The 24,623-nt window shown below is 33.5% G+C and overlaps 1 long non-coding RNA gene and 1 pseudogene across 3 annotated transcripts in view; one reads left to right on the forward strand and one right to left on the reverse strand.

Annotated features, from left to right (window-relative positions):
* LOC123379656 overlaps positions 1 to 24,623 on the forward strand; it is a 300,426-nt gene that overhangs the window by 37,461 nt on the left and 238,342 nt on the right. The window lies entirely within an intron of this gene.
* LOC101085058 lies at positions 4,508 to 5,205 on the reverse strand (annotated as a pseudogene).

Genomic DNA, 24,623 nt, shown 5'->3' on the forward strand with positions numbered 1-24,623 from the left:
TTTTCCCTCTAGCAAGGCATTAACTTTAAGATGGTAGGGGGTTCCTGGACTTTAGGCTATTGATGGGACTACCTTTTTCTGGTAAACCTGTGGAGACACTTACCAGTTTAACCTTTTTTTTTTTTTTTTTTTTTTTGTCCTTTTCTATTTTTGGGTAGCTGGGAGTGTCCAAAGAATATCATACATGTCCCACCTGGGGAGGGGGGGGGGGTGGAGATGTGCTAACTTGTACTTTGCCCTCAGCTTGCCTCAAGCTCCTTCATCAAACCTATGGATCAAATGCAAAAATATTAGTTTATTTGTGCCATAGTCACATAACTGAAATTTATTTTGTCATGAAATGCTTTGAATGTCCTCAAAGATCATATTTCTGATGCACACAAGAGGCTTTTGCTGAAACTTGATAGACTTCATTATGCTAAATATCTAAATATTTTATGTGATAGGAATAGAATATGAATTTTATGAATGAACAAAATGCATATATCTGGTTTCCTTGATTGCATTGAAAATATTTCTTATGGTGATAATCTTAGTTCTTTTGAGGAGAAATTCCTGAACAATACTATCATCCGAGGAAGTGCGAGGCCATCAGTTTTAACTTCCAATGTGTTGGCTTTATATTGCATTGGGCCATTAAAAAGGCATTTTCTCTCGGTGATTCTGTGCCTTCTAATAGGCAGATATTAGGATATTTATCTACCTGGCAATATTCTCAGCCAATATTTGTCAGTCTTACTCTGCACAATTACAACAGAAAAGGATTGGAAAAGAAGGGAAAAAAGAATAGAGCACTAAGAAAGTAAATAATGTATTTATATAAGCGTATTTACATATGCTGCATGTAATGTTTTCAGATGGTGCAATTTCTTAAAGATACCTATATAAGTAGTTTCTTCACCTATAAATGGAACTAATTTATGAAGGGCAGCTTGGATCTCTATTTGTGACAGGAAAAATAGAATAAAAATGTAAACGAAATCCTTTAAATGTTAGAGTTCTTTGATTTGATATTTTATCTTCTCTTGAAAGACTTCATGGGCAGAAGGATGTTTAGGTAAGTGGAAGGGAGGTGAAACAAGTCAACTTGGACATGGCTTTCAGAACTTTCTCCTATGGTTTCAAAATTCTAACTAGTGATCTCTCATTTCCTAAGTCCATGGAAAGGAAAATATTAATAATGGTAATCAAAGCCAATGCTATTAGCCACAGGAAATCTTTTAGTCATAAACATTATTGAACAGACCAGTACAACTGCTTAGTATGTATGTTAAAAAGAGAAACAATTGTAGCCAAGATTATCACATGCTAAAATCTATTCATTTAAAGATACATCATATGGTAGTTATTTCTCAAATAGGAGAATTAAAATGTAAACAAAACAAAGACAAAACCACACATAAGGGTGCTAATTCCAATGCTAAAGGATATAGTTCATAAAATAAAACCGCCTAAGTGGTAATAAAAGAGTTTATAGAGTTAGTAAAATAAATGACCATTTCAAGGGAAATACAAAATTATAAAAACCACCTTAGATTATATTCCTAGTATAATCCACAGAGCAGTGGACAAGATCCAAATACTGATATAAAGTTCTATAACACTTCTTACTGTAGTAGATATTTATGCTAAAGTTAATATAGTAAAATATTCAAGATCATTTTCTTTATTTCTTGTGTCAGCATATGATTTTGTTGAATACAATGACCTTTGGAAACAAAGAGTTTTATATTTGGAGTTGTTTATATTAGTTGAAACCTAAGATATTAAGTATTCTATACTACTCTTGCAAATAAATATATAGCAAAATGATTCAATGGCATAAACATGTAATTGTCACAAACATAGCAGCCCTGGGCCATGCCACCAATTCAGGGATAAGAGTTCAGTGGAGGGCAGTGGAGGTGGGCTGTTGGATTCAGTTAATTAGGGATTCTTTGTGATTCTCCCATCTTCAAGACATGACTTTAAGGTTGCTGTGGACATCATTATCCCAGTCAGCCAGCAAAGAAAACAAACAATAAGGAAATTTTTGTGATCCATGTCTGTAAGTGACACACATCGATTCTGCTTACATGCTGTTGGTCATATATCATTCACATTGCTGTAAAAAACAAAAACAAAACAAAACTTTGAGGGAAGCAGAGAACAGTGTCTAGCTCAATGTGCCAAATTTCTATGTGATGTATAGTTTCCGCATTAGGTTAGAATGCGGGTACTTATTGTCTCAAGACTTGGAAACTCAAAATACAAGTCAACTGCATTTTCAAACTCAATATATAACTGTAGGTTGGGGAAAAGATATCCATAGAAAACTAATTTGGAATAGTGGGCAATGGGAAAGCACTGAAATCGCAAGGATAAAGAAAAGAATGGTGTAGGGAAGCATTTAGAAGAGTTCTACTCTGGCAATGAAAGAAATTATTTGATTAGAAATTGAATGTTCTCTCAGGGGAAAAATCTCATTTTCAGTGGTTCCAACTTTGCCTTCTGGGAGTTATTCCTTGCTTGTTAGTCTCCATACTCACTTTTCTAGGAAGTGTTGAGAATCTAATTCTCTTAGAGACTAGTACAGCTTTTGTTCTGTTTCTGCTGGTGCAAACATAGAAGCCCAATGTTTATTTTTAGCTGAAACAATTAAAGACATTTTGGGGGCTTTCTTCTTTTTCCTTGGAAATATTTCCCTTGATATCATGATAGGCTACTGATCTATTTCCTAGTAGTTTTTTGCAGGTACTGAAAACTACGTAAACCCAAAGTTTGCTGCTAGACATAGTTCTCAAAGCTTTTCTATCTTTGTCATTTGACCCCATCATTTTTTCATGCTCTCTACTTAATGGCAACTACCATGAGATTATCTAAAAGAAAATGGTCTTAAATGGGAATATAAATCCTTTATCTCCTATTTACCACAGATTTAAATGGGTCTTAAGAAGTCTTTTTTTTAGGGGGCAGGATGGTTGTTAAGAAGTCTTAATGGGATTTTGTTGTTCAAAGTCTTTTTCAATCTTACATTTTTTAGGGTCCAGAATCCTTTGTTTTTTTCCCAATATTTTGTGGACTTGGTCTTTGTTTTTACAGTAAATAATTGTTTCCCTGAACTCATCTCTAACTTGTAATACCAAGCCAAAAGCAGTAAGTAGTATGAATACTTAAGAATAGTTGAATTTTTCCAACTATTTTTCCTAAAGCCTTAGGTGCATTAATTGACTTTCATGTTTTTTCAGGTTGTACAAAATATTTTGCCATTGTATGAAATGAGTCTTCAGATTTCTAGCCTGTAGTGTCTTTTCCTTCTTTTCTGATCCCTGTGTGTGTGTGTGCGTGTGTGTGTAAGTAAAAAAAAAAAAAAAATCATTGAAATTTGATGACAAGCAGACATAAAACTCAAAGTTTGGCACTTCTGAGGGGGAGGAGAATAACCACTACAGATGTTCTTTTACCCAAATGAAACACAGGCTAGGAAATAACACACCACTGCTAAAGCAATCCAGAAGAGGGACATGAAAACAAACCTGTACATTCAGTAGGAATTTGCAGTCATTTTGGATTTCCACTAGGTAAGAAAATACAATTTTGGGTCAGTTTTTCCATGCTCAGGTGTATGAAAACAGCAGCAATAACAACAGCAAAAACCCAGCTGACATGCAGTAATGTCTCCTGTACTTAAGTCTATAAAAATTATCTAAGTACAGAAGTACGTGTGGAAGAATTCTCTTCTCATTTTGTAAAACAAAGTGTTCTAACATTTCACAGAACAAGATATGGCAGATTTGTTTGTTTCTTTTTTTAAAAATCTTTTAAAGAGGTTGAAGTTTAAGGGTTGTATTCTTCTCTTTTAATTATAATTACCAAGTCAATTTTACTTAACTCATAAGCCTGCTGTTTTCAGCTGTTTGGCACATAGCTCTGAAGAGCAGTATCAGAGTCTTCTTCCTAAAGAAAAGCCCACCATTATATGTGAAGAGGGAAAGAAATGAGAGATGGGGAATGTTCCCAAACATTCTGCAAAAATTCCTTTAGGTTGCTATTTACAAACCAGGGCATTGGATGCCTCTAGCAGGCCCAAGAAATGCAGAAATCACAGGAACCAGAACGAGAGGTAAGGCATGGCCAGGACTCAGCCCCTTCTGGGCTTTGAGAAACCAAATGGAGAGGAGCCATGACCTTCCAACCAATACCAGGAAATGTAAGAGCCCTCTACACCATCCTCTTTGAAAGTAAGGAAAAATGCTCACTTGGTGTGTACTCAGCTATTGCATTTACGGGGACAAAACTAGACAGAAAAAGTAGGGGGAAAATAGAGTGGCAGTAAAAATGGTACTGTATTCAACCTTCTGTCTCACTCCCTCCCATCACAACCCTCTAGTACAATTCTCCCCTTTTTGTTCCCACAACATTGTTACAACCAGAAAAAAAAAAAATTTCAGAAAGTGGGATTTGGGGGAGGAGGGTGGTTAAAAATAGTCAAACCACAATAGGAATTTTTCAGAATAGGTTATTCCACTTAGTCATCATCATCTCCTTCATTTACAGGTTTTCATTTTTGCTTCTGACTCCTTTCTTCTTCACCAACATTGTCTGTATTTTCTTCATCGTCTATGTCCCAATCATTACAACTCTCTTCATCTTGTTCTTCCTTCTCCTTTCCATTCCCCTCGTTTTCTACTACCTGAGAATTTTCACCATACTCTTCCTCATCCTCGTCCTCCTCATCTTGTCTAGGTCCTCCACATAGTCATCAGCATCTGATTGGGGACCTTGTCATCCCATTAAGGTATACCTGAGCTGCGGGAGGAGCTTCAACATATTTTCTTATAATCGTTCAGGTCGGTTACCTCACAATCGAAAAGGTCTAAGCTCTTGAGGTTTTCTAACTTTCTCAGTGGTTTCATTGTGCTAAGGTCTTTAATTTTGTTGCCACTTAATTTATATGTGTGAGGTTAGGACAGTTTTCTGCCAATACTTTCAGGTCCCCTGAGATTCTGTTATCATTTAGTTCAAGCTTCTTAAGTCTAACATTGGTAAGTTTGTGACTGAGGCAAGGCCTACATTAATTGTACTTAAGAACTCCAGTTCTTCAGATTCATCTGGGAGGGCTTCAGTTTTGCCTTCAATCAACTGGCAGTTGTTGAGGACAATCTATTTCACGTCAGAGGATGTCCTGTTTCGCAGCTCTAAATGAATCCATTTGTCCATGTCCATCTTTCCTTCTCCTTCTGCAGAGGCTCCCATGCCAGGGAAATTCAATCAGTCTGCTTCCTAATCATTATGACAAAACCATATATTTTACATTTTTCCCAGCGGCATTCCACTTTACAGCCTCAAAACAGACCCCAAGTGTAATTACTAAATGAAATAGAAGTATTATTTCTTGCTCACTCATTTAGGACTGTTCCAGAACATAGTGCTAGGGGAGCAATTCCCTACTAGTGGTTACTCAAAGACTCAGTTTAATGGCATCTTGGCATCTTTGCATCTTAAACATGTGGTTTCAGGGTTATCATCATTCATACCATTTAAAATTTTTTTTTTCGACTTTTATTTATTTTTGAGACAGAGAGAGACAGAGCATGAACGGGGGAGGGGCAGAGAGAGAGGGAGACACAGAATCAGAAACAGGCTCCAGGCTCTGAGCCATCAGCCCAGAGCCTGATGCGGGGCTCGAACTCACGGACCGCGATCTCGTGACCTGGCTGAAGTCGGGCGCTTAACCGACTGCGCCACCCAGGCGCCCCAATTCATACCATTTAAATAAGCTAGGAAGGTTAAGAGCATGGAGGAATTCTCATGGAAATTATTCTGGGCTTTACCTGAAAATGACACATAATTTATTAGCATTTCATAGAATAGCCTGCAGTCACATGACAAGACTTATCTACAGGAGAAGCTGGGAAATCTAGCTAGGAAGAATAAAATGGTTTTCATGGAAAATTAGCAGTTTCTGTAATACTGGTTTTGTCAAAGGAAAATAGGAATTACAGTAACAAATTTGATAAATGTTTCTTGGGTTGGATATATACTAAGTGTGGCATTCTTAAGTGTTCAAGTAATATTGTGTTAACATTAGCTATATGACTGTTGTTTTCCAACTTAGCTTTAATTAAGTTTCAAGTTAATGAATTCTACAATATTCTGTTATGTATCATATCTTGGCTGTCACATTCAAATTTCTCTTGTGCATGAAATAGAGGGGAGGAAGTTGGAATATGCAATGACAGATCCATAATGTAAATATTACTATTTATTTTGAAATAAGATACAACTTTATCTTTTCCTTATTCCACATATCATAAATCCCAAATGGGCCAAGTACTTAAAATAAAAATCTAACTTATAATTTTCATTAGAAAATATAGGTAAATATTTTTGTAATCTTGGGAAAATTCTGAGCATATGTGGAATTTGTACTAGACAAGCATAAAATTTTTAATTTTTTTTTCAACGTTTATTTATTTTTGGGACAGAGAGAGACAGAGCATGAACGGGGGAGGGGCAGAGAGAGAGGGAGACACAGAATCGGAAACAGGCTCCAGGCTCTGAGCCATCAGCCCAGAGCCCAACGCGGGGCTCGAACTCACCGACCACGAGATCGTGACCTGGCTGAAGTCGGACGCTTAACCGACTGCGCCACCCAGGCGCCCCGACAAGCATAAAATTTTTAAATGAAAGGGAAGTCATTGAATATTATGAAGTCTGACAAATAGAAGAAAAGGAGTACATAAAAATGAACAAAGTCTCACAAACCCGTGAGACATCCTCAAGTATACTAACATACACAATGGGAGATACAAAAGAGAAGAGAAAGAAAAGACCAGAATGGTATTTGATGAAATAATGGATATAATTTCCCAAATTTGATGAAAAACATTAATGTACACATCCATGAAACTCAATGAGCTTCATGGAATATAAAATCGAAAGGATCCACACCTAGACACATTATAGCAAACTATCATAAGCTAAAGGCAAGAAAAGATGGAAAGCAGCTAACAAAAAATAGCTTCTTACTTACAATAAGTCTTTAATAAGATTAGCTCTGATAACATTTGTTATCAGAGACAATGGGTGCTGGAATACAGTGGAATAACACACTGAAAGTGCTGAAAGGTAAAGACTATCAACCAAGAATTCTATACCCAGCAAAACTACCCATCAAAGACAAGCTAGAAGTTAAGACTTACTGAAATAAAGCTGAGAGGATTCATCACTAGCAGACCAACACTAAAAGATGTACTAAAAGGAGTCCTTCAGACTGAAATGCCATAACACTAGATGATAATTTAAATCCATAAAGAGATAAAGAGCAACTACATAGGTATATATAAGAGACGGTATAAATGTATTTTTTGGTAACTATTGTTCTCCTATCTTATTTAAAAGACAACTGCATAAAAAATTATTATAACGCTGTTAATTAATTTATGATCTATAAAGACACAATTTGTATGACCCAAATAGCATAAAATAGGAATGGATGGAGACATATTGAAGCAAACTCTTATAATCTAATATGTTAAAATCTGCAGTTGATTATTTTAAGTTAAATGGTTATTGTAATCCACAGAGAAAATACTAAGAAAATACCTGAAAATATAAAATAAAACAAAACTTTACATAACAATTATAAAATATTGATTTAGCACAAAAGAAGGCTGTACTGTGGGAATAGAGGAATAGAAAGCATATAAAACATAAAAACAAAATGTTAGACATAAATACTATATAATCAGTAATTATGTTAAATATAAATGGACTAATCATTCCAGTCAAAGAGATTGGAAGAATACATTAAAGAATAATCAAATTATGTTGCGTAAAAGAGACATACTCTAGATTAAAAGACACAAATAGACTGAAGGTGAAAGAATGGAAAAAAAATACCTCATACAAATAGTAACTAAAAGTGAATTGCAGTACCTACTAGATAAAACAGAATTTAAAAAAATTATTTTCTTAAATAAGAAAAATATTAGTAGAGATAATAAAGGGCATTTTATAATAATATATACAAATATATATGCATCTACCAATAAATGAAACAGAAAATGGAAAAAGTAAGTCAATGAGACCAAGCATTAGTTCTTCTAGAAGATGAACAAAATTTACAAACCTTCAGCTAGACTGACCAAGAAAAGGGGAGAGAAGATTCAAAGTACTAAAACTATGAGTGAGATAGGGATATCACTATGGAACTTACAGAAATGCAAAGGAAAACAAGGAATAATATGAATTATATGCCAACAAATTATATAACTTAGATGGAATGGATGGAATTTCTAAAAAGAGACAAACTAATAAAACTGACTCAAGAAGAAATAGAAATCTGAATTAACCTGTAACAAGATATTGAATTAGTAATAAAAAAAAAAAAAAGGCATATATGCACATACACACACTCCAAAACAGTTCCATGTATCTTTCCTGGCGAATTTTACTAACATTTAAGGCAGAATTAATACCAATCATTCACAAATTCTTAAAAAAGTAGAAGAAGGAGTTAATACTTCCAAACTCATTGTATGTTGAAACGATAAAGCATTATTGGAAAACATTAGACTTAAATCAATGGAAAGATAGTCTGTATACGTGAATTATAATAATATTAAGATGGCAATACTCCCCAAATTGATTTACAGAGTTAATGCAACCCTCTGTCAAAATCCCATCTTCCTTTTTTCAGATATTAACAAGATAACCCTAAAATTCATACAGAAAAGCAAAGAGCCCAGGGTAACCAAAACAGTCTTGAAAAGGAATAATAAAGTTGGTGGATTCACACTTCAAAACTCTTTATTAAGCTATAGTAATCAAGATAGTGTGGAACTAACTGAAGGATAGACACATGGATTAATGAAGTAAAATTAAGAGTCCCCACAATAACCAGTTACAGTTATAGTCCATTGATTTTCAACGCAGATGCTGATAAAATACAGTGGGGGAAATAAGAGACTTTTTGTCAATGGTTTGAATGCAGTTGAACCCCAGCATCAGACCATACACAAAATTTAAGTCAAAACAAAATGTAAATTAAGAGTCCAAGCTACATAACTCTTAAAAGTAATTCTTAGAAGAAATTAGATGTGAAACAAAAAGCACAGGTAAAAACAAAATTGACTTTATCAAAATTTTTTACAAGAAAAAAATTTTGTACTTCAAAAGATTCTATTAAGTGAAAAGATAACCCAAAGAGTCAGGGGAGATGTTTGCAAATCATATGTCTGATTAGAGACTTGAAACTAGAGTGATATATATATATATATATATACATATATATATATATACATATATATATATATACATATATATATATATATATATATATGTATATATATCTATATCTATCTCCCGACTTGTGTGTGTGTGTGCATGTTTATATATATATATATATATATATATATATGTATATATATATATATATATGTATATATATATATCTCCCGACTCATGTATGTGTGTGTGTGTATATATATATATATATATACACACACACATATATATATATATATCAACTCGTACAACTCAACAATGAAATAATAACCCAATATAAAATGTGAAAAGATTAGAGTAATCATTTTGCAGCAACAATATACAAATGGCTAATAAGCATATGAAGAGATGTTGAACACCTTAGTCATTAGGGAAATGTAAGTCAAAAGTGCGGTCAGGGGGCGCCTGGGTGGCTAGTCGGTTAAGCGGCCAACTTCAGCTCAGGTCATGATCTCGCAGTCCGTGAGTTTGAGCCCCGCGTCGGGCTCTGTGCTGACCGCTCAGAGCCTGGAGGCTGTTTCAGATTCTGTGTCTCCCTCTCTCTCTGACCCTCCCCCATTCATGCTCTGTCTCTCTCTGTCTCAAAAATAAATAAACTTTAAAAAAAAATTAAAAAAAAGTGCAGTCAAATAACACTTAGTTCCCAATAAGATGAAAATAACAAGTTGCAAAGATGGGAAAAAGGTAGAAACCTCATATATTGCTGATCAGAAATACAAAATGTTGCAGCTACATTGTAAAACAGTTTGGCAGTTCTTCAAAGTATTAAAAAGAAAGTAATCATATGACCCAGCAATTCCTTTTCCAGTTATTTGTATAAGAAAATTTAAAACTTATATACACATAAAATTTGTTCATGAATGTTCATAATGATATTATTCATCATAGCCAAAAACAAATAGAAACAACCTAAAGGTCCATCAATTGATGACTTTAAAAATATACTGTGATCTATCCATACAATGGAATATTATTTGGCTATCTAAAGGAATGTAGTAATAATAGATACTACTACATAGATAAACCTTGGAAAAATATGTTCATTGAAATAGATCAGATACAAAAGATCATATATTGTATTATTCCATTTATATAAAATGTATATGACAGGAAACTCCCTAGAAATAAAAATTGGACTTGTCTTTGCCAGGAACTGTGGAAAGGGTGAATGAAAACTAACTGCTATTGGCTGCAGGGCTTTTTTTGGATGATATGTTCTAAAATTAGTGGTGATAATTGCACAACTTTGAATATATTAAAAATCACTTGTTTGTACCCTTTAAAATGATTAATTTGATGTTATGTAAATTATATCTCAATACAATTATTAAAAACAATTATACCCAAAGTATTACTTTTCTGTTTTAAAATGCATGTATCTATTTAGTCTTCAATTTTTGATCAAACCATGTTTTCCTTCTCTATGAGCCTCATTACGCTCTCCCCTCCTTTCTAAAATTTAAATATCATTGTGCATTATTAGAATTCCCTCAACTCTCCTTTTTTCTACCTTGCACTAATGCTGTAGACTGGCAAAGTCCAAATCCTATTTGCAGCCAGCTCTGCACAAACTCTGCATCTGCCCTGTCAGAGCCTAACACTTGTGCATGAAAACACACAGGCATGCTTCTTGAGATAACTTCAAATTCAAGAGTATAAACCTTAAATAGCTTTAGGTGTTGTTCAGGAATTCTGTTGTTTGCTGGGCAAATCTACCACTCAGCCTCTGAGGAAATTGTTCTCCTATCTCCTCCTGACTCAGATAATCTCCCTTTCTTCCTCATATTGTAATGAAGACCTTTCTTATTTCACTAACAGAAGCTAGCAAAGGAGAATTTATATGTGCTTTCACCACCAAATCTACCAACTTTCTTGTACCTGTAACCACATACTCTCCCTAGATATGATGGGTCAAATGTTAACACTCCTGTTTGCCCTGAATTCATGTCCTTTCACTTAAGAAATCTCCTGCCACATTTTTCTCCTTAACAGTTTTTTGTCTTATTTGATTATTCTCAACTATTTACAAACATAGAACAACTACCTTAAAAATGGTAAAATTCTTACTAGATTCTAAATCCTTCTTCAGCGTTGGCCCCTTCCCTTACAGAAAAATTTCCCCAGCATTCCTGTAATTATATTTTTAGTTTCTACTCATTCTTTGTTGAATCCACTTCAATCATATAGTTGTTTTCTAACTCAGCTGCTCCAGTAAAACTACTGTGTCAAGATTTCCAGTGACTCCCACGTTGCTGAAGTTGGTGACTAATTCAAAGTTATCAACTTTCTGGACTTGTGACTTGGATTTAACAAGTATTGCTTCTTCTGTCTTTTCTCTTTTTTCATTTCACCTTCTGAACATCTAAGTCTCTTGTTTTTCTGTCCACCTCAATGCTTCTCAACCTCCTCTGCTATATCCTCCTGATCGCTCAGACCTTGAAATAATTTAGTGCCTCAGGGTTCAGGTTTTAAATTTTGTGTCTAATAATATAAATCTGTAGATAATCTCATTTAGTCCCATGACTTTAAGTAACATCTCAGGTTGATGGCTACCTTAGTTTCATTGCTATGTCCAAGCATTTCACCAAATTCCAGACTTATATATCCTCCTGCCCATTTGAACTCAGACTGGATGTTTAATAGGCATCTTAAACTTAACATATTCTGAATCAAACTCTTGAATTTGAATTCTTTGTACATCCCCCAATATGCTTTCCCCAAATATCTTCTCTCTCATTGGGTATCAACTCCATTATATTATTTGTTCAGCCCTGTATTGCAATTCTCCAGAGAAACAGAGCAATATATGCTATATATTTTTATGCATTTCTTTCTTAATTATTAATACTATATAAATAATAATCATTAGATTGTATATATAGTGTACTTATGCATTATATATTTGGCATATCTGTATAAAATAAGGAATTGGCTCACATGATAACGGAGGCTGAAAAATCCCCAAATCTGCAGTTGGCAGGCTGGAGACCGAGGAGAACCAATGGTATAAGTTGCAGCCAGAAAACTATCAGACTTGAGACCAAATTCCACCAGAGAAGCTAGAGTCAAGATACCTTCATTTTTTATTTGGTTATGGCAATAGTCTCCTAGTTGATCTCTCTGTTTCCACTCTCATTTCGTAGTTTCTTTTCACCACTGTCAGAGTGCCAAGATGGACTCTTGGTTACCTTTCTGAAAACATTTCCTAACACTCTCCCAGCCACTCATTCTACTATAGCTTCGTTGGCATCCTTGCTGCATTTTGATGATATGCAGGACATCAGTGTTCAGTAGTCCTCCCTTATCCATGGGTTTGCTTTCCGTGGTTTCAGTTACCCATGTTCAACTTTGGTCTGAAAGCAGATGTTCCTCCTGATGTATTGTCAGAAGGTCAATAGTAGCCTAATGCTGTAATAATTCCCATGTTTTTTACTCCCTCTCATTCCATCACATAGACACTATCATCTCACATTGTTACAAAAAGGAGGAGGGCAAGTACAGTACAATAAAATATTTTGAGAGAGCAACTTTCATGTAACTTTTATTACAATGTATTGTTATATCTGTTCTATTTTATGATTGGTTATTGTTGTTAATGTCTTCCTGTCCCTAATGCATAAATTAAACTTTATCATGGTTGTTTGTATCAGAAATTCATATAGTGTATGTAAGGTTTGGTACTCTTCATGGTTTCAGGGATCTGCTGGGGGTCTTGGAACATCCCCACAGATAAGGGGGAGGCTACTGTACTTACTTTTCTCTCTGGCTAAGATGATCTCTTGTCAAATAATCTCATCTTTATCTTCTTCAAGTTATTCTGTTCTGCATAAGTATCACCTCAGAGAGATTAATCTAAAAGCAGAAACCCTTTTTCCCATTGTTACCCAATTTTGTTTTCTTCACAATATTTGTTATCACTTAGCACATTACTTTATTCTTTACGATGTTTCTCTGTGTACAAGAAAAAAGCTCCTTGAGTACATGGACTTGGCCTATATTGATAATTTCTATATTATTGATACTTAGTATAGTATTATATATTGAATTATTATATGTTGAACATTATATGCTGCATTTATTACCAGAAAAAAGAATCTCTTATCTGAACTCCCTTAATATACCTTATCAATTTAAATACTTACATATTTGTATTTTTATTATTTTGGCATTGTTAACTACACACTAAAACATTGTTCTATGTTAGAACTGGAGCATCATTTATACATATATTATGCCCCTATATTTAGCATCTTATGTGTAGGAACTTCTAAATAATTACTAGCTGAATTTAATAACAAATAGAATACACTGATGAGAAATACTCTAAAAGATCACAAGTACCTATAAAATCCAATTATTATTTTTAATTATAATCTTTGATTTATAAATTACTTTTTAACTTTTTGGTGACAATGCTTGCTCATAATCCCAACCATAAAGTAAATAAATATGAGGGTGTAAGTAACTCTAATACAAAGAGCAATTTCTTCACTTGGCAATTTATGATAGTTTGGGTGCCTGGGTGGCTCAGTTGGTTAAGCATTGGACTTCAGTTCAGGTCATGATGTCACAGTCTGTGAATCTGAGCCCTGTGTCAGGCTCTGTGCTGACAGCTCAGAGCCTGGAGCCTGCTTGGATTCTGTGCCTCCCCCTCTCTCTGCCCCTCCCCCATTCATGCTGTCTCTCTCTCTCAAAAATAAATATTAAAAAAATTTAAAAATTTATGATAGTTCTAGGAGAATCTGGAGTAAATATTACATTGCATAGGGAAATTTTTATTTAATAGTATCAATAAAGGGAGTTGTAATCATTAATGAAGTAATATTTTAAATATGCTCAAATAACTTATTGATTCCTAACTAATTAGTATACTAATGAACAAGTTTTGCTTATTTATTTGTAAACTATTTCATCAGGAAATTTTATTTCGCACTATTTTATCTGACTCAGTGGAGTTGCAACACAAGTCTTTAATTTTGAATATCTCAAAAAATTATTGAAAAAAAAAACCTTCTTGGAATAGAGGGGTATCTATCTGGCTCAGTCAATAGAGCATGAAACTCTTGGTCTCCAGATTATGAGTTTAAGCCCCACATTGGGTGTGGAGCCTACTTAAAAAAAAAATTGGGGATGGAAACTGGCAATCTAGAGATTAAATTTTCTCTTATTGTCCTTTAATCAGAGAATATTTTTTCATCCTTAGGAGTTAAAAAATGAACAAGTATGGAGTTAAATAAAAAATATATCTTTTAAATAAGATAATCAGGTTTATGTTTTAGTTCCTAAAAGTGAAAAAAACTCAGAGAGATTTCTATATATAATATTAGTATTTGTACATAAGTGTATGTTATTAATGGTATTATATTATACTATGTCTATTACTGAACATTATTTACATTTACTGAGCAGAAGTAAAGCAATTTTCTTTTTTTGCAAACATAATACAAATTTGGAACTGTTTCTAAAGAAAATTCAAATCTATAAAAATATTCCCCTAATTTTTATATGTACTAAAAAAATGGTAATTTATAGACAGTAATTAAATATTTTAGTATTATTTCATATCCATTTTCATGCTTTAGTAAGGGGAAATTTTCTTATCAGAGTAAAGTGGCATGGTAAAGGTATAAATAGTATATTTGGATGAAGTCTTTAAAAAATGAGATATTTATTAAGACACAATCCATTAAAAGAACACTTACATGATCCTCTCACATTATTTCATTGATTTTTATTTCATGCATGATTCAAGGTGAGAATCAGGCTTTACAAGAAGTATTTTTATTTCTAATCTTTAATTTGACAATGCAGTCCTTTTTGTTTATTGGTATGGTTTGGTTGGTATATTTCACATGTATAAACTTTACATGTCCTAGTAAATATAACTTTGAAATGGAGAAACATAATTAGGGTAATGGTAGACATTTGAGGGTGTCAGTATATAAACACCATTTCCTTTTCTGGTAATTTATTCTTCTATGTTTTGTTTTGTTTTTTGTTTTTTATTGAGTTTTCTGACAGAATATAATCCGTTTTTTTTTTAATTGAAAATTTGAAGATCTTAACATGTCAACATCAAATATGTCATTGGTAATGCCGTTACAAGGATTTTAAATGAAATACAAAATTAAGCTCTCCTATGTAATTTAAGAATCATTTGACAGTCTCGTCAAAGTTTTATATCCCCATATTAAAGAGTTTTTTAAAACCTACACACACACACACACATACACACACACACACACAACTTCTATGCTGATAACAAGATGCCTACACATAAAATGTAAAATAGAGAATTAAGACACTTTCTGGGTAATGCAATCCTAAAGAACAACCTTAACTGTCTAGAGAATTGTGTCAATTTTCTACTTCACTTTGTGTGTGTGAGACTACATCTCAAATAACAGCCTTAGAAAGAAAACCTGTCACAGAGTTCGCAATTTCTGTAAGGTCAGACTGTAAAAATCTCACCTTACCAGGTAAATCACAGACACAAAGCAATTGTCCTTTAGAATTGTTCAACACCTAGTCCACTGTGTGCAAATGTGGTTTGTTTATTAATGAAAATGACATATACTCCACTATACCAATTTGAAAAAGAATAATTGCATATAATATATTGATTTTTAGTTTTTTAGTATTTTTCTCTACCCTTACTAGCACGTTAAATAATGGCCTTATTTATCTCTTTAATCCTCAGTTACTTGAATAGTTTGAACATAGACTAACTTTAAAAAATAACATTCTTAAAGATGAATATGAGTAAAGGAAAGAAAAAATTTACAGGTAGAAAAACAGCCTATAAGGCATTGATACCCAAGGTTTTCCTGATACTAATCAAATTATATTCCTGAGCCTCTGTCAATAAACTATAAGAGAAATGATTAATATCTTTCCCGTGCAGATTTTAGTAATAAAAGTAGATGGCCACATACCCAAATAGACTGAATTGAGTAGTAATCATTTTGAAAGCAGGGCATACTGACCATTTCATACCATGGAAACTGTAAACTGATGCTCAAATATTTAAAAATTGAAATTAATAATGGTAAAAATATGAAAAAATAAGACAATTAGGAGACTAATGTACATCATTTACATTAATTATCAGTAAGACATTTTATCCTTGCTATGGTTGATTTTGATTACTCTTAGATTGCTAACCATGCCAATCATATTTTACTATTTACATGGTTGTTTAAGCATCATTTTGCACAAATGAATCAAGAAAACAGATGACAATAAGCAGAAAGGTAATTTACTATGTCAAACCTACCTATTTAGCAATATTCTTAATAAGCTAGAGCTCTTTGATTATAGGACTCACCAAGAAAACCTACCCTTTACACTGCTTTTATAACTCTCATATTTCTGCCTTAACATCCATAAATGGAGAACAGAAACTACAACTGTATAAATAGTTCACAGCTTTAGTCTTGAGTAAAACATAGCCGTTCTTTTCTAATTATGAAAATAGTACATGTCCATTGTAGAAAATTCTGAAAGAAAGAAAAAAATAAATACTATCCAATATCTAAAGATAAGCACTATTAACATTAGAATTATACATGCACAGAAATGTACATATACATCTTTTTTTTCCCCCAAACATAGTTACATCTTAAATAAGATTGATATTTTGATGCATGACTGATTTGGAAATAGTCTTTTATCATACTTGAAAAAATATATATTTTGCTTCTAGTTAAGATGGAGTAAAAGACTGTTTTCAATGTCCTATCCTAAACAACTAAAAAACAAACAACATATACAAAATACAGATTTCTTCTGTTACCCAAAAGTAGAACATTTCTATGAAAACTTTTGCAAGCCAAAATGTGTAAAACAAAGAATCAATTTCCATTAATTTATATGAATTGGAGTATTTCCAGATCCAAATAAAAATTTAGTGGTTCTCTTAGATTAGCTGTGTCATTCCCACTGCACATGGTGAACACTGGCTCTATAATGACTTCCTGAAAACAAGTGCTAAACACTTTTTCCCTTTTTTGTAGAAGCAGAAAAATCCTCTTTGTATTTCTTTTGGTTAGTGAAACCAGGTACTAATGTACCCTTTTGTAAAAGTGAGGGATACCTTTTATAGGAAACAATGACACTCGAGATGTGGCCATCAGACAATGAAGCACAGTGATCCCTGAGAGACAAAAAATAGGCAAAGCCCTACTTTGACCCAACTGAATGCCTGGAGAGAGATTCCAGGTTGTTTGCAAGGAGAGGGAACCCAGTCTCCTTAAGTTGAGAAAATAGATGTGGGTGGATTCTGGAAGAGACAAAGCCACTAGACTTTGAAGGTCGGAGTACTAGAGAGGATAGAGCTGTACAGAATAGAGAACTCTGGAGATCTACTGAGGATCTCCCTTGAACATTCTGTTGAGTAGCAACCAGTTGACACATGTAGGAAATTATTCAAGCCTAAGTAAACATCACTTGGAAAGATTAGAGGAAATAGTATCTGCAATGCTGTTCTGGTTTAGGCTAGAAATAGTACCTGTTCCCTCCATCCAAACTGGAAGACCTCATAATTCTTGGGAATAGGTTTAGAGTACCTCAAAAGTTGGCAAAATTAGCCCTTTGTGTTTTTGGTCCTACCAAAAAGATTAAAAAGCAAGACTGAAAAGGAAAAATCTGCTTTCGAGAAATAATCATATTCCAAAACAAACTTGAAGAACATAGTTTACAAAAATTTCCAGGACACAGGATAAAATAAAATTACCCAGTATGAACAAAACATATAAGGGAAAAAAATCAATAAAATCTGACCCAGAATTGACACAGATATAATTTGTAGAGAAGAATATTGTTATGATTATACTCCTTATGGTTGAAAGTCTAGGGGAAAAGTTACACAAATTAGTTCAAGACAGGGAATATATAGAAGGTGACCTAATGGAAACTTTAGAGATGAAAACTTTAATACCCGGGGTGAAAATTGCAGTAGATGGCATTATCAGCAGATTTAACAGCACAGAAGAAAGGAATAATGTACATGACGTAGAGCAATAGAAAATATTCAAAATGAAACAAAAAAGATGGAAAATAACAAACAATCAATGAATTATGGAGCAAATTCAAAATTGGCCAAATAAATGTGTAGCTGTCATTCCTAAAGGAGAGGAAAAATAAAAACTAAGAATATTTGATGAAATAATAGTTGAAGACATTTTATATTGGAAGGAACCTATAACCCTACAGATCCCAGAAGTTAAATAAGAAACCCTAAGCACTAGAGATTAAAAAAAAATTGCAAAAGACACATTATAACCACATTGCTTAAATCCAGTTATAAAGAGAATATCTTAAGCTAGAGAAAAGACAGTTTATACATACGGAACCAAATGGTGACAGCACCTTTCTCATTGGAAACAATGCAAGTGAGAAGACAATAGAATAACATCTTTGAAATACAGAAAAAGAGAGAGAGAAGAATAAAAACCTGTCAACCTCAAATACTAAACCAGGCAAAAGTACCATTCAAAAATGAGGGGGACATAAAGACTTTTTAAGACATATAATAGGTCACATTCATCACCAGAAGCCCTGCAATAAATGAAACATTAATGGAAGTCCTTCAGGTGGAAGCACAATAGTACAAAATGGAAATCTGAATCTACACAGAGGAATAAAGAGCCCTATGGAAGGTGACAACATCTCTAAATATAAGACGATTTTTCTTACTACTTAATTTACCTTAGAAGATAGTTGGATGTTGGATATAAAAATAATAGCAGTGCATTGATAGGTTTATAATATGGGCAGAAGTAAAATGTATGATCACAATAGCTCAAAATCTAGAAGTGGAAAAATTGAAGTGTATTGTTGCGTATTTCTTATACAATGAGTAAAGTAATTTAACGTAAAGTAGACATTGATAAGTAAAAAACTATAAATCCTGATGCAATCTCAAATGAACAAAAGCAAAAACATAGTAATAGCTAATAACCAAGCAAAGGAGTTATGCCAGGTTCACACACAAAAAAATGAGTTAATCCAAAAATAGTTAGAAGAACATTACAAAAGTAACAAGTGATAGATAGGAAATAGAAACGAAAACAGATTTGACATAGTCCTATTAAATAATCATGTTAAATGATTGAAATACCCTTATTTCTCTAACTTCCAGTGATTGAAAGATTTATGTTAAATTCTAACACATTTGGATTTTAAAAAATTTCTTCTATTAATGAGATTTTCCTTTATAATTTGTGTTCTTTGTTATCTAGTTCCTTACAATTCATGATTGATTTAGTGCTATCATTGATTGAACTATTCATTTTATTTTTTACATAAATATACAGTAAAATAGTTTTTGGTGTACATTTTGTAAATTTAATACAAGTATAGACATATAGAATCATCATCATTATTAGAATACAGAATAGTTTCAACACCCTACAAACTCCCTCACGCTGTCCCATCAAAATTAACTCTAGAAAGCTATTGATTTTTTTCATTCTAAACAGACGTTATTTAGAAAAAAAATAAGGAAGGGTTTATTTATTTGTAATACAGTCTATTGCAACATGTTTTTTTTGTGTGTGGTTTGGAATATTTCAGTGTGGAAAGTAAAATTAGTGAAACATATGTTAACTGAAAGAAAACCAACTTCAATGTATGTTAGTAAATACTTCATTAGTTGTATTATAGCCCAGGAAACAGTCTTTCAGATTGATCTGAAGACCTGCTCTGAAGCTTGTTAGCTATATGAAATGATATATACAAAAGGGAAGGATGAGGGGATACATGCTTGTGAGGAGTTTTCCATGGATTTGTGTGCCACAATGAATAATCTGTTATGGTTGTTAAAAGTAAGGTTTACTGATTTCACATAAACATGAGAAAAACCCTTAGGTGATCTTAGTACATTATGTTTCTATCATATCTGATCATTTAAAAATATTGCTGGGTCACCTGGTTGGCTCAGTGGGTAAGCATCTGACTTTGGCTCAGGTCATGATCTCACAGTTTGGGAGTTTGAGCCACACATGGGGCTCTCTGCTGTCAGTACAGACTCCCCTTCACATCCTCTGTCTTCTCTCTCTTAGCCCTTTCCCCGGTGTGTGCACGCACTTACTCTCTCTCTCTCTCTCAAAATTAAATAAACATTAAAATTTAAAAAAATTAAAAATAAAAATATTGATCTGCCTCTACTTAACTGGTTTTCTGGCTTTTCCTGTTTTGATTCCTCCTTGAGGTCACTTGAGATGGTCGCAGAAAGCTGACTGACATCAGTCACCAACTGCAGTTTTAGTGCACACATAATAGAAGGGAGAGAGAAAAGAGGGAAATATGTAAAAGTGAGTGACAATTGCTGGAATAGGTGACATAGGTTTATGCCTAGGGAACATATAGGGGGATAGACTTTAGATATGAGCTCATATAATTCATCCATAGTAGTAAATAAAGAAGACAAAATATATAGACATAGATTCATTGTCTGTGCAATGTCAATTAAAAAAGTATAAGGAAGTAACCTTGGTTTAGAGTATTTCTAAGTGAAATAATAAGAAGGAAAATAGCACAATTTCCTACACCCAAATATCATTCCCATTTCTTGACATTTGTTAAAAATAGGGAATTTTATATGTAAATTATTCATACATGTTATGTCTGTTATATATTTATATATTATTATACTTTTATCCATTATAAAATCCATCTACTTACAGCACTTTTCCTCTGGGAAATATAATGTATTCAATGCCTGTCGTTCTTTTTTTTTTTTTTTTTTTTTGCCTGGGATCTATAGTTATTAAGTAGCAGTAGAAAGATGGAAGAAATATACTACTGTTTCAGAACGTACCATCTGTCATCTGTGCAAGAAAGTTTTTTCTTAGCTAGAGTCCCTGTATCTCTGACACACTGGGCATATTTAAGACGATAGGAACAGAATTATTCTACTCATCCAGGTGGATGAGATTCCTTTGTTCATTAAGATGAAGTTTGCATAGGGCACTGATGATGGTTCAGTCCCATTGTCCTTTTCATCACTGTACATTTCAATTTTTTTTTTTTTTACTGTTATTCTGGTGTAGGTTGTCTTCCTGTCCCCGCCTCCAGCTTATTCATCATTAGATTTGTGTGAATGTTGAGAGAGAATTTTACAGGACTCTGACTACAGTTACTGAGTAGGGAAGAAATAAGGAGCCTGGGCTACTGATCAAATCACAATTATTAGAGAGGTTTACAATGTCATTTCAAATTATAGCTAATTACAGAAAAATGGAAAACAAAATTTATGAATTTTTTGAAAGCAGGGAATTGTTGCCTAGAAGTTGATTCCAATAATAAACTGTAGAATGTATTAGAAAGATAGAAAAACAATGTCACAAAACCTAGTGTGCTGTTCTGAGTCTGTTTTTACTGATTAAGGTTTATGTGCAAGCCATATATCTGTACCCTATGAAATGATAGGACATAGCCTTAGCCTAATCTATTTTATATTTTTCATCTTGATTAGCACCAAAATTTTCTGATTTCAAAATCTAGAGATGGCAATTCAGATTTAAATCTGAATTTAAATCTGTAGAGGTGGCATAGGATCCAGCTTTACTTCTCTTTCCTCATTGCTAGATTAAAATTTTCACTTTAACTAAACACTCTCTGGATATTTTATATCAGCAGCACATTTGGCCAGGCCTTTATCTCCATGTTGATATTGTTCCCATGGGTTTAGAAAGGACAGAATGTTTCAGACAAGATTTCCCTAGCAAAAAAAACAAAGACTGAGGCAAAATATTCTAACAGATTAATAATATAAACCTGACATTCAATGATGAAACAACATAAAGGCAATAATACTGGAAAGTATATTATTATGAATAAATAGCTTAGCTAAAGGTCTAATAGGGGCAAAAAGTAGAATATTGCAAGATAAATTCAAGGATTTTTGTTCAAAAATCATTGAAAGAAAATACTTTGTACTTGTTGAAAGGGTAATGCATCATTCAAATAAAAATGCCTTAATAATTGTATTAAAAGAGAGAAGTTAGAGATGCAGGTTGGAATTATACATATTCACACACAGTTCGTTTGCATTATTCAAAGGAGTTAAGTTCTATAAAGTTTTTGCATATTTTCAACTAAAGCCCAAAAAGAAAAATGAAGACAAAAAGCAGAAAAGAGAAAAAGGGACAGGTGGAAGAAACACTAAAAAATTTTAAATATGTGGAATTGGAGTGCTAGGAGAAAAGAAAAGAGAGAATGGGGCTCAATCAGTGTTCAAAAACTGTTTAGATAAAATACCAAACTGGGTAAAAGATATCAACTCACTAAAGTCCAGTGAAACAAAAGCATGATAAATATAATGTAACCATATATATATATATATATATATATATATATTCATCTCATAGCAAAATTGCTGAAAACCAAAGATAAAAACAGCATCTTAAAAGCAGACAGAGAAAAAAGGTAAGTTATATTCATGTAGTAATAATATTAATAGCTCACATATCAATAGAAAAAATGAAAGACTAAATAATGGAATTGTATCCAAAAAAGTGCTGAGGAAAGATGGCCACTGCCAAAATAGAATTCTATACATAAAAAAAGAAATAATTAAGAAAGAGAAGATTAAATGAAGATATATTCAGAATAACATAAACAGAAGTTATTGTTTTTGTGTTTTTTTATATGAAATTTATTGACAAATTGGTTTTCATACAACACCCAGTGCTCATCCCAAAAGGTGCCCTCCTCAAAACCCATCACCCACCCTCTCCTCCCTCCCACCCCCCATCAACCCTCAGTTCTCAGTTTTTAACAGTCTCTTATGCTTTGGCTCTCTCCCACTCTAACCTGTTGTTTTTTTTTTTTTCCTTCCCCTCCCCCATAGGTTCCTGTTAAGTTTCTCAGGATCCACATAAGAGTGAAACCATATGGTATCTGTACTTCTCTGTATGGCTTATTTCACTTAGCATCACACTCTCTAGTTCCATCCACGTTGCTACAAAAGGCCATATTTCATTTTTTCTCATTGCCACGTAATATTCCATTGTGTATATAAACCACAATTTCTTTATCCATTCATCAGTTGATGGACATTTAGGCTCTTTCCATAATTTGGCTATTGTTGAGAGTGCTGCTATGAACATTGGGGTACAAGTGCCCCTATGCATCAGTACTCCTGTATCCCTTGGATAAATTCCTAGCAGTGCTATTGCTGGGTCATAGGGTAGGTCTATTTTTAATTTTCTGAGGAACCTCCACACTGGTTTCCAGAGCGGCTGCACCAATTTGCATTCCCACCAACAGTGCAAGAGGATTCCCGTTTCTCCACATCCTCTCCAGCATCTAGAGTCTCCTGATTTGTTCATTTTGGCCACTCTGACTGGCGTGAGGTGATACCTGAGTGTGGTTTTGATTTGTATTTCCCTGATAAGGAGCGACGCTGAACATCTTTTCATGTGCCTGTTGGCCATCCGGATGTCTTCTTTAGAGAAGTGTCTATTCATGTTTTCTGCCCATTTCTTCACTGGGTTATTTGTTTTTCGGGTGTGGAGTTTGGTGAGCTCTTTATAGATTTTGGATACTAGCCCTTTGTCCAATATGTCATTTGCTAATATCTTTTCCCATTCCGTTGGTTGCCTTTTAGTTTTGTTGGTTGTTTCCTTTGCTGTGCAGAAGCTTTTGATCTTCATAAGGTCCCAGTAATTCACTTTTGCTTTTAATTCCCTTGCCTTTGGGGATGTGTCAAGTAAGAGATTGCTACGGCTGAGGTCAGAGAGGTCTTTTCCTGCTTTCTCCTCTAAGGTTTTGATGGTTTCCTGTCTCACATTTAGGTCCTTTATCCATTTTGAGTTTATTTTTGTGAATGGTGTGAGAAAGTGGTCTAGTTTCAACCTTCTGCATGTTGCTGTCCAGTTCTCCCAGCACCATTTGTTAAAGAGACTGTCATTTTTCCATTGGATGTTCTTTCCTGCTTTGTCAAAGATGAGTTGGCCATACGTTTGTGGGTCTAGTTCTGGGGTTTCTATTCTATTCCATTGGTCTATGTGTCTGTCAGAAGTTATTGTTAACACTGTGGAATTTGACAAATGCTAAAGTACAGAAAGATAATGATCCCCAAAAGAAACATGGAATTTATAGATGAATAGTACTGGGGTGATGCAAATGCAAATAATTAAAAATGAATAATCACTATACTAAGTGGTGATGATAATTTCTTGTGAAGTTTAAATATGTGAAATGAAGATTTTAAAAATCATGTCAAAATTACAGCAAAAGACAGAGGAAAAATGGATTCAGTGTCTTCCAAAAGTCTGATATAATCTGAAAACTGATGACAACTATTTTTAATAGGCTAAATAAATCAAGGATTCAAGTTTCCATCT

This window comes from Felis catus, chromosome C1, assembly GCF_018350175.1.
Source record: "Felis catus isolate Fca126 chromosome C1, F.catus_Fca126_mat1.0, whole genome shotgun sequence".
Classification (NCBI taxonomy): Eukaryota; Metazoa; Chordata; class Mammalia; order Carnivora; family Felidae; genus Felis; species Felis catus.